The sequence below is a fragment of the Prionailurus viverrinus genome, chromosome C1, assembly GCF_022837055.1.
Source record: "Prionailurus viverrinus isolate Anna chromosome C1, UM_Priviv_1.0, whole genome shotgun sequence".
Lineage (NCBI taxonomy): Eukaryota > Metazoa > Chordata > Mammalia > Carnivora > Felidae > Prionailurus > Prionailurus viverrinus.
In genome coordinates this window covers 69,373,756-69,384,403 of record NC_062568.1, presented here as the reverse complement: position 1 = coordinate 69,384,403, position 10,648 = coordinate 69,373,756, and the positions used below count along the sequence as shown (strand labels likewise).

At 37.8% G+C, this 10,648-nt stretch overlaps 1 non-coding gene across 1 annotated transcript; it reads right to left on the bottom strand.

The window, feature by feature from the left end:
• Positions 1-873: 873 nt before the first annotated feature.
• LOC125174217 (U6 spliceosomal RNA) lies at positions 874-980 on the bottom strand. The gene has a single exon (XR_007155340.1). It is a non-coding gene; the product is annotated as a U6 spliceosomal RNA (small nuclear RNA).
• Between the last annotated feature and the right edge of the window lie 9,668 nt (positions 981-10,648).

The following is a 10,648-nucleotide window of genomic DNA, read 5'->3' as shown; positions in this document are numbered from 1 at the left end:
CATTTACTTGAGAATATGTATTCTGCAGTTGTTGAATAAAAGGCTCTATAGGTCTGTTTGTTAGTTGAATTATAGTGTTGTTCAAGTCTTCTATTTGCTTGATGATTTTTTTGTTTAGTTGTTCTACCATTATTGAAAGTGAGATATTGATAATTCTGACTATTGTTGAATTGACCATTTTCTCTTCAATTATGATAGCTTTTGCTTCATAAATTTGGTGTGTATATGTTTATGGGTATTATATCTTCTTGATGAGTTAATTCTGTTATTATCAAATGTCTTTCTTAGGCTCTAGAAATAATTCTTGTCTTAAAGTCTACTTTGTCTGATATTAGTATAGCCATTCTAGGTCTCTTTCGGTTATTGTTCACCTAGTATATCTTTTCTCATACTTTTATTTTCAACTTCTTTGTGTCTTTGAATAAAAGTGTGTCTCTAGTAGACAGCATATAGTTGGGTTTTGGGTTTTTTGTTTTGTTTTGTTTTAAGCTATCCTGAAAATCTCTCCCCTTTAATTCAATCCCTATTAATATAATGAAATTACTCATAAAGTCAAGTTTATGCTTGCCATTTTTCTATTTGTGTTCTAAATGTATTTTTTTATACTTCCTCCATAACTGATGACTTTTGTTTTAAAAGAATATTTTCTAGTGGACTATTTTAATGTCATTATTTCTCTTACTATATTTTTTGAGTTGTTTTCTTAGTGGTGGCTATGAGGGTTCAATTATCTTAATTCATAACAATCTAGTTTAGATTAATACCAATTTCATTGTAATAGTATGCAAAACTTTGCTCTTATATGAGTTCAACCTCTCCCCTCATTTGTGCAGTAAATTGCATCTTTATAGACTGTGTGCCTATCAACACAGAAAATATAAGGAATACTTTATACATGTATAAGTTATACTTGCACAGAGGCCATACTAGTCTTGTTTGTATTGTTTCAATTTCAGTATATATGCTGCCAAATTGGGCATAACATGATCTAATATTGGCATTAAAAACTACTCTGATTTCAGTGTGAAAAATGAACCAAAGAGGAGACCAGTCTGGAGGTGAGAAGACTAGTTAGAAAATGCTGAAGTAAATCAGGTAAAGATGATAGAGGTCTGATCTAGATTCAGCACTAGTTTATTGGAGAATAGATGTAGGCAACTTAACAAATTTGAAAGATATTTAGAAGATAATATCAACTAGCCTTGGCAACTGGATGTATAGTTGAGTAAAAGGAGAGACAAAATGACTAATTCTCTGAGAGAATTATGGTGCTATTCACAGATAAGGATAACATTGAAATAGGAGCTTTGGGGAAAAATACAATGAGTTCAATTTTAGACTTTTTAAATTTGTGATGCTAGTAGGATATTTAAATGAAAATAGGAGAGTTCACTAAAGATGGGGTATCTAGGTTTGAAACTTAAGTGAGCAATAGGAGCTGTGAGTAAATATTTGAAAATGATTAATATGCAGATATTAATGAAAGTCTTGAGAGTTTATTAGACTGTCCAATGAGAGTGTATGAAGTGATGATAGGAAAGGACCAAAGGTTGAAACCTAAGGAATAGTGATGTTTTGAGTTTGAGGATTCATCACAAGAAAATGAGAATAGCTCTAGAAGTAGCCAGAAAACAAGAAGAGTGTGTTGTCATGGAAGTTGAAAGAAGAGAATATTTCAAGAATTGAGATGTCACGTAAACTAAGGACCATATTGTTTTTATTGGAGTTAGCAATAAGGAAAGCCATTAATTACAGTAGCATATTAAAGAGAGCTGCAAATTCTTTGCTATTCCTCACGTCAAGAGATAAAATCATTTTCCCTTCTCTTGAATCTGGACTGTATAGAGCTTATATTGACCAATAAAATGTGGCAGAAGTGAGGTTGTTTAACATCTGCGACTGGAGAGCTTCTGCTTTCACAAACTTAAAACATTCCCTCCTCAAGCTTAGCTTTCATGCTGTGGGAAGCCCACATATGGAAGAGCCATGAAAAGGAGTCACTTCCAGCTAAGCTCCCAACCAAGAGTCAACACCACCTGCCAGCCATGTGAATGAGACATAGTGGATGTTCTAGTCCAGTCAAGCTTCCAGATGACCACAGCTCCAGCCAAAGCCATGCAGAAAAAAAGTATCCCCTCAAGCTTAGTCAACGCACAGAATCATGAAGGATAATAAGTAGTGGCTGCTGTTTAAAATGATTAAATTTGGGGCAGCTTGTTACTTAGCAATTGATAATTTATTTTATTACTATGTTTTAATCTTTATAAGAGACAATGTCCTGTTGAGGTTTTGCAGGTGTAAATTGCCATGGACTGAAGAGTGACAAAGGACAGAAACTGGAGACAACTATTTTAATAAGTTGATTATGAAAGAGTAAAAGCTATTTAGAGTGATATATATAAGAAGGCCTGAATTTTACAAAGGTGTTGTTAGCTTTTTATATGAGAAATTTAAATGGTATTTAAGAAGGTGCATCCCCACGCCACAGCACCAACACTAATATACCTGCATGACAAAAGAAAATACTTAGAACTATGGTTCCCCAGTGACCCAGTAAAGAGATCCTTTCCACAGAAAACATTGAAGATACAGAAAAGAGATAGGGTAACTTATGGAGAAATGTTCCTGAGAAGATGAGAGAAAACATTATCTTTTTCAGACTCCTCCAGAAAAGATCTGATTAGTCTCATCAGACATGATCCATTATAGAGACTCTGCTTGTGAACTCTCCTATCCTGACTCCTTGGCATTCACCATATGGATGGCTGCTTTCAGCTCAAGCGCTAATCCTTTTCTAATCATCTATGGCTAGGATCTTAGGTTGTATTAGTTAGGATATTACATTTTGGGCCACAAGTAACAGAACATATATTTCAAAGTGGTTGAAATATAAATCTGAAGTTTGAGGGTTGGTGAATTCAATAGCTCAATGGCATTATCGAGGTCCCAGGTTCTTGCACAGCATTTTGCCCTGTCATCCTCAGAGTTTTGTCTCATTCTCTTATGGCTCCTGTGATTGTCTCAAGATGACTGAGGGAGTCCTGGGGATTATATTCAGAAGGTAATGTCCTCGGACAGAAATAGGAGGTTTTTCCTTGCATCTTCCTTTCCTGTAAGGCACATAGCAGATTTCTCTTCTAATGGTTAGAATCTCATAATGCCCAGTCAATTCCAAGGGTGATTTTATGTAGATTATTTATACTTTCTGAGCTTCAGTTTCACATTTGTGAAATAGGTAGCATAGTACCTGTCTTAAGATTATTGTAAAGAATAAAAGAGAGTATTCTACTAAGTGCATAGCACATTGCCTGGATCACAGAGCCTTCTTTCTTCTATTTCATCCTCCATACTGTGTTTAGAGTTTATTTTCTAAGAAGCAAACTTAAGATTCTCTTCCCATATAAAAGACCATAACTGGCTGGAGCTTCTGGGTTGCTCAGTCAGTTGAGTGTCCAACTCTTGATTTTGGCTCAGGTCATCATCCCAGGGTTGTGGGATCAAGTCCCTCATTGGGCTCCATGCTGAACGTGGAGCCTGCTTAAGATTCTCTCTTTCTCCCTCTGCCCTTCTCCCTGCGCTCATGCTGTCTCTCTCACTCTCTCTAAAAAAATTAAATTAAAAATTAAAAAATTAAAAACCATAACTGGCTTAAAATAAACTTGATTTGTCTTCTGGTGCTGGGCTCTACTTTTCTGAAAGCACTCAGAAGAGAAAAAATAATTGAGTGTGTATTATAAAGGAAAATGGCTAATGGGTAAGTAATGGTATCTGCCACACAGGACCACCAGTGTGTAAGAAACTGTTCTGATTGCCTTGACTCTGGGGGTGTGAGGATTCCTGTGTGCTGGGTAGAAACTGAGATGTCAGAATTTCCTTTTAGGGGTAAGGGTGGGGACCCAGGGCACAGATGGAGTACAGGTACTGATATGTGTGTTTGGGTGATCAAATGAATGAACATTCAGTGTGATTTATTCTTATCCCAACTATATCCCTCATAGAATGGCCCTGAGCTCTGCCACAACCCTGCATCTGAGCCAGAATAATAAATCACAAAGTTCCTTAAAGCTCCAAAGAGGGTGCTAACATGAATACTGAGTAGTATTTGTGTTATCATGTTACTAAATAGAAAAAAAAATGCATTCTTACATGCAGTGTGCTTTCTCCAGAAATAATTAGATTTCCCATCTAGATTCCCCTTTTGCTTATCTCAATAGACACAGTGCCATCTACTGAAAATAAAGCACCAATAGCCATGACACCCCAAAGGGATTCCCAGGAGAGCCCCCCTCTCTGTGGGCTCCCTGTCTCACCCACCTCCCAGATGGACTGGAGGGAGTAGGCGGAATCCACAGGCTGTTCTCCTGTCACAAACTGTAATGCATCTGTTCCCTGGTGCTTTCTGTGAGCAGCAAGAGTAAGACATTCCTGTAGGGACCTAAGGAACCTGGCCAGAAACTTAAAGTGTCTGTAAAAGCTCTTTTAGGCTATCTGCTTGTCTTCCTTTGACCAGGTATAAAATCAAACTATCTTATCTAGATGAGGCATACTTTTATATTAAATAATAACAAGGATCATTGACACGTTTTCCTTTGGGTAATTATGTTCCTTTCCATGTAAGCGTTTAGCAATGTATTGTAAGTCTTTGTATTTTTCTGTGAAATTTTAGTGGGTAGAACAGACAGGAGATTAAGAACAGAATCCTGGAACATTATCAGGACTGCTATGTCTTTGGGGTTTGTGGATAACCTATGTTGCTACAAAATTCACTTATGCCAAATTTTACATTCTAGTCAATTGCGTTCTCTCCAGATTGCAGTGTTTCTTGGTTTCATAAATGGAGACATGGAGAAACAAAAGGAAGATTGTTGCTTACATTTGGCCATCACAGTCAGCAATAAAATAGAAAACGGAAGCTCTTTAAAATGCACAGCCTTCTGGAGGACACACTCAATGCTTGCCCTCTCCACCCCTCACTCTACCATTCTTCCTCCCAAGGAATCTTGGCTCCATCTGGTTATAGCCCTTCAATGACCATCTATAATTTAAAGCTCTGGTGTGAATTGATTTGGATTTGGCTTGTGGTAAGCAGAGCTGGCATTTCTTCCATTCACCCCTCCAAGTCTGGCCCCATTTTCTCTATTGCCCTTGCTGTTCATTCTTTCTGCTTTCTTCTTATTAGGTTTTCCAAAAACAAAACTTCCCACAGTTAAGTTTGTGGTCTGGTAACTTATCATGAATATTCTCAAATTTGCCTCATTAAAAGGGGTATTTGAAGCTGAAACTTAAGTGTCTGTTACCATGGTAACCACCACCAACTATTTAGAACTGCCTGCCTAAAACAGAGAGGTAAGGAGTGCTGTTGGCAGCAGATTGAGGGTAGACTAAAGACTACTGGGCAGGAAAGGCAGAAAGGGAAGGAAGGAAAAGGCCTGTAGACCTTGATGTGGAATTCTCAACCCCAAGTTGGATATCCCTCTTTTTTTTTAAACATATTTTTAATGTCTATCTTTTTATTCTAAGAGAGAGTGAGTGTGAGCAGGTAAGGGCAGAGAGAGAGAGGGAGGGAGAGAGAGAATCACAAACGGTCTCCACGCTGCTAGCACAGAGCCCGACGTGGGACTTAATCCCACGAACCATGAGATCATGACCCAAGCTGAAATCAAGAGTCCAGCACCCTACCAACTGAACCAACCAGGTGCCCCTAGATAGCCTTCTATGCAACAAGACAAATCAAGTTGGTGCCATGCTCCCAAATTCTTTACATTATGCATTTGAGGAAATTTGAGAATGGGAAGTCCTTTTTACCATCAGGTTATTGAGTAGAATTTGGATTCAAAGTTTACAACTTGAAACTTATTTGATCACCTGTTCTTTTTATAGTCATTTACCTCTCTGTGCCTCATGTTATCATTCCTTAAAAGATGGACAAAATTCTCTCTATGTTACTAGGTTATATGACTATCAGTGAGGCAATAAGGTGAAGCCATTTTGTAAACAAGGTGCTACGCCCATGCAGACTAACACCCATGTTTTGAGTCTACAACTGTTCTCTAGAACCTCTTCTGGGTTTCCATCAGTCAACCTCTCTTAAAGAAAACATGATTTCTCCAAGAGTAAGTAGCATCAAACTAACCCTACTGATTGCTTTTTCCAAGCCAGGATTCTCTAGGTTTTCCATTAGTCACTGGGCCTATAAAAGAGTGAACAAACACTGGCCGTTAGGCATGTCTTGAACTTTTACAAAAGTGGTTATATATATAAAAAAAGTATATTTGATAAATACTGAAAGTTACAAAGATTACAAATTACATTCTTTCACCTTCTGTCTTCTTTGCATTTCCAGTTGAGATTTTGGATAAAATGTTAAAGACACGATCAAGAGTGGCAAGCACTGTATTTGAAAAGGGAGACATGGCAGGTCAGGGAATGTATATGGGAAATGTAGAAAGACCGACATTTTTAAATTGGTTAAATGCTTGGGAGTCTTCTATATGTATTGCTTTCTTTGTAGAAAGATAATGCAGTGAATCGGTAGGATTAGATACAAATGACAAAGGGAAAAATACATCTTGATCAGCAACATATGGAGGGATACAGACATAATAAAGAAGAAAATACTGCACAGTGTTCACATTCCTAGGACCACGAGAGAGGGGACACTGGATGGGGTCTTGGTAGGAATTCTTCTGGAACATAATAACTAGGAACATATGAGAAGGGGTTAGACTATGAATATAAATGAACACATGAAATTTGCCAGATCTACTACTTCTTGGGCACCGCACGCTTTTGTTGTCTTTCTCATTAGCACAACAGCCATCAGCATAAATAATTGAAATATTAGTGAATTTTGGATGACTCATTTGTGTACCAGCCTGAAGGACCTGGGTTAGGCAGAGTCATTCTTCAGCTGATCATAAATTGGCAGTCTGATACTTCAAATGTTCTAAATTTCCCCCTTTCTACCAAATGAGTAGGGAGTTGAACCTTCCCAGAGATAGGTGGGGTGTGAAGGAGTTCCTCAGATGTTGAAAATAGGCAGATGTTCAAATCAGAATGAGTTCACCAGCAGAGATGTCTTGCACATGTTTTGAAAAAGAATAGACAAAACAATTCGACACAAAATCCTTAGTTTTATGGTTGTTAATGAGCAATGTCCAAAAACATACCCTTACTGTTTATGTTTCAGACCTTATAAATCCTGAAACGTAGTTTCAAATTGTAGTGTAAGACCTATAGAGTAACATGGGTATTGCTGTTAGCTGTAAATACAGTGCTTTATTATGGTTGCAGCTTGCTCTTCTTAAAATAAAACTCAGCATTTGCTGAATTTAAGTTTAGCTTGGCTTTCTTCTCTGCCAAACAGAATATAAGTATACCGGATACAATACTACGTTAGCTTTCTTTTCAACATCAACCTCAAATCTGAATGTTCTTATTGTTTATTATTAAACTGTCGTGCAAAAAGAAAAAAAAGGGAAAATTTAAGGACATGATTTTTGGCATCAGATAGACCTAGTTCAGATCTTGACAGTGCCACTTCGTTGATTGCTAATTCTCACTTTGTCTGTAAAAATTGGGTGACAAAAATGCCTATCTCTTATAGTAACTATGAAGTTTAAAGGAGCTAATGGATGTAGATGGTACTAAGGTGTTTGTGTAGCTTCAATAGAAAGTACTCATTTTCCCCACCCAAGTTCTGAACCAATTAACAAATAGACTAGAGTAGGGCAGACAAAAGACATTACCATAGGAAAAGCTGACACTGGTAAACATGGGCTTCCTGACACCAACCACCAGAAATGAACAGACTGACCAACCGGGTCACAAGCAAGCCTATACAACAGATCTCCTACTGGGAAAGGGTATTTGCTACTAAGCTTAAATTAAAGCGTGCCTGAGATCAACTGAGAACACATGTTCTCTGTGAGATTTGCTACAGAGAGCGGAAGAGGCTGGAATATAAATACCCAGTTTCTTCCAAGCTCCCCAATGAAACAAATCACTCCTCCCCTGGGGTTGGGTGGAAGGTATCCATTTGTGTGTGTTACAGCTCATGGAGCTTCCTCTCATGGGAAAAAAAAACATCGGGAGTGGAAAATTAGTGGTCCCTGCAACAGAATATTTAACCCAGGATCTGGCACAAAGAAACATTTATTATATGATAATATAATCAGATAAACTGAGGCATATTAAACATGGTAAGAGTTTATTTGAACAAAAATTGATTCAAATCAGGAAGCATTCCAGCTAGCAGGTAAAAAGAAGCTCCTACGAGCTGTACAAAATGAAAGACTCAGCAGAGGGGGCAGGACCAGAGAAGTCAGACTAGGCCAAAAGATGGTTGGTTATTGCAAAGTGGCTTTCTATGAAGGGATGGCAGGGGTCTGTTAGCCAGATTACCTAACTAGTGCTGATCAGGCGAATCCTGCCTGACTGGTTTAAGATTACATTTCTGGGAGAACTGAACCTAATTAGGACTCACCTTTGGTGATGTAAGGTTTAGCTTAAGCCTTTATGGCCTGTTGTCTTATTTTTAACATATGTCCACTTACACCTATTATAATTATTGATTCTTAAGGAAATGTGAAAATATTCACAAATTATACATTAAAGTTTTTATTTATTTATTTACTTACTTATTTTGAGAGAGAGAGAGAGAGAGAGCGAGAGCATGAGTGGGGGAGGGGTGGAGAGAGAGGGAGAGAGAGAATCCCAGGCAGGCTCCACACTGTCAGTACAGAGCCTGACATGGAGCTCGAACTCACAAACTGTGGGATCATGATCTGAGCCAAAATCAAGAATTGGATACTGAACCAACTGTGCCACCCAGGTGCCCTCACGAATTGTATTTTAGACCTTAATACATGAGACAGTGACAGGTGGCATATCCAGAGAAGTGCATAAAGCCTGGTAGTAAAGGTCTTCACGTGCCATAATGTACATTTTTATTTTGTTTTATAGATAGTGGGTAACCAAAAATAACTTTAAGTTGGGGAGAGACCCTCAAGCTTACATTTAGCATATGAATTCTTGCTGCAGTACACACGATGAAGACAGAGTTCCACAAGCCAGGCACTAGGCCATACACTCAGTGTAGGAATAATGTTGTATATATGTAATGGTCTCTCTTAATTATCACAACAATCTTGGGAACGTTGCTGTACTCTCATTACTCTGATTTGACAGATGAGAAAAGTAAAGCTTTAAAAGTTTAAGTAACTTTCTGAAGATACTCACTCAACTTATAAATGAAAAACCTTAGAATTTGATTTCATGTGTACCTGACTCCAAGACTCAGCTCTATGTACATTCATACCAGGCTCTGTGCTTAGAAGGGTCCCATTCTTGGTTTGCTCTGTTGTCACCATCTTGAAATGCTTCGTACTTTTAGAACAACAGGCCCCACATTTTCATTTTGCACAGGCTCCCTTAGATTATGTAGCCAGGCTTGCCGAGACATCTTCTCTTTCCACTACTTCAGTCACCACTTTCATCAAATCTGGAGGGTTCTACACAAATAAAACTCTTTTAATCAAAGAAATACGGAAAAATAACTACTGTAGGTGGACTATAAATATGTGGATGATTATATGTGGGTGTTTTAACATTTATACCTATCCATATCCATAATTCAGAGCCACATCTCCATCACCAAACAATCATTCTCAGAATTTCTTTGGTGTCTGGAGACCTCCCCAGTGCTGCATGTGGGAGCCAGGCCAAGAAGTGGTGAGGACCAGGTCTGAGGTTTAGTGGGGGGTAAATACATTCATGTCTAAGCACATGTGTCTGGTCATATTCCAAACCCAAATCCAAATTAATTTAGGATTATCTTTGTGATGTTTTCCATATTTCAGCTCCCATCAGTTGGCACAAATAATTAAGGATGATGGAACACATACTGGCACAATTTTGCAAGTGTTTTGAAGCTATAGGCCCACTGAAAGTCAGGCAGCTATTATAGAAGATAGAGAAGAGTATTTTAGAAGAGCATGCTCTGTGAGCAGCCCTATATGGGTGCCTTATTTTCAATCACCTTATTTAATTATACATTCATAATTCTCTCTGAGGTGGTTGGCTACTCTTAATATCTTTTTTAAGAAAGAACTTTATGGGCACCTAAGTGGCTCAGTTGGTTTAGTGTCCAACTTCAGCTCAGGTCATGACCTCACGGTTTGTGGGTTCAAGCCCTGTGTCAAGCTCTGTGCTGACAGCTCAGAGCCTGGAGCCTGCTTCAGATTCTGTGTCTCCCTCTCTCTCTGCTCCTCCCACACTGGTGTTCTGTCTGTCTGTCTCTCTCAAAAATAAATAAACATTAGAAAAAATGTTTAAAAAGAACTTTTTTAAGTCAGAGAAAAATTAGACAATACAAAAAGAAAGACTCTAGAAAAATTATTCTAAGTCCTTCCATATTTTTTTATATGCACACACATACAGAGTTACAAAATGGAAAATAATGGGCATATGGTTTTAACCTGGATTTTCTTCTACTTAGTGTACTGAGCTTTAATAATTTTGAAAAAAAAAACACACAAAAAACAACCACTTCAATGGTTCTCTTGGGCATTTTAATTATTTCCATTACTTTTTAATTTTTAATTTTTGCTATAAAGACCATTGTAAAAAAAATCTATTTTCTTAGGCT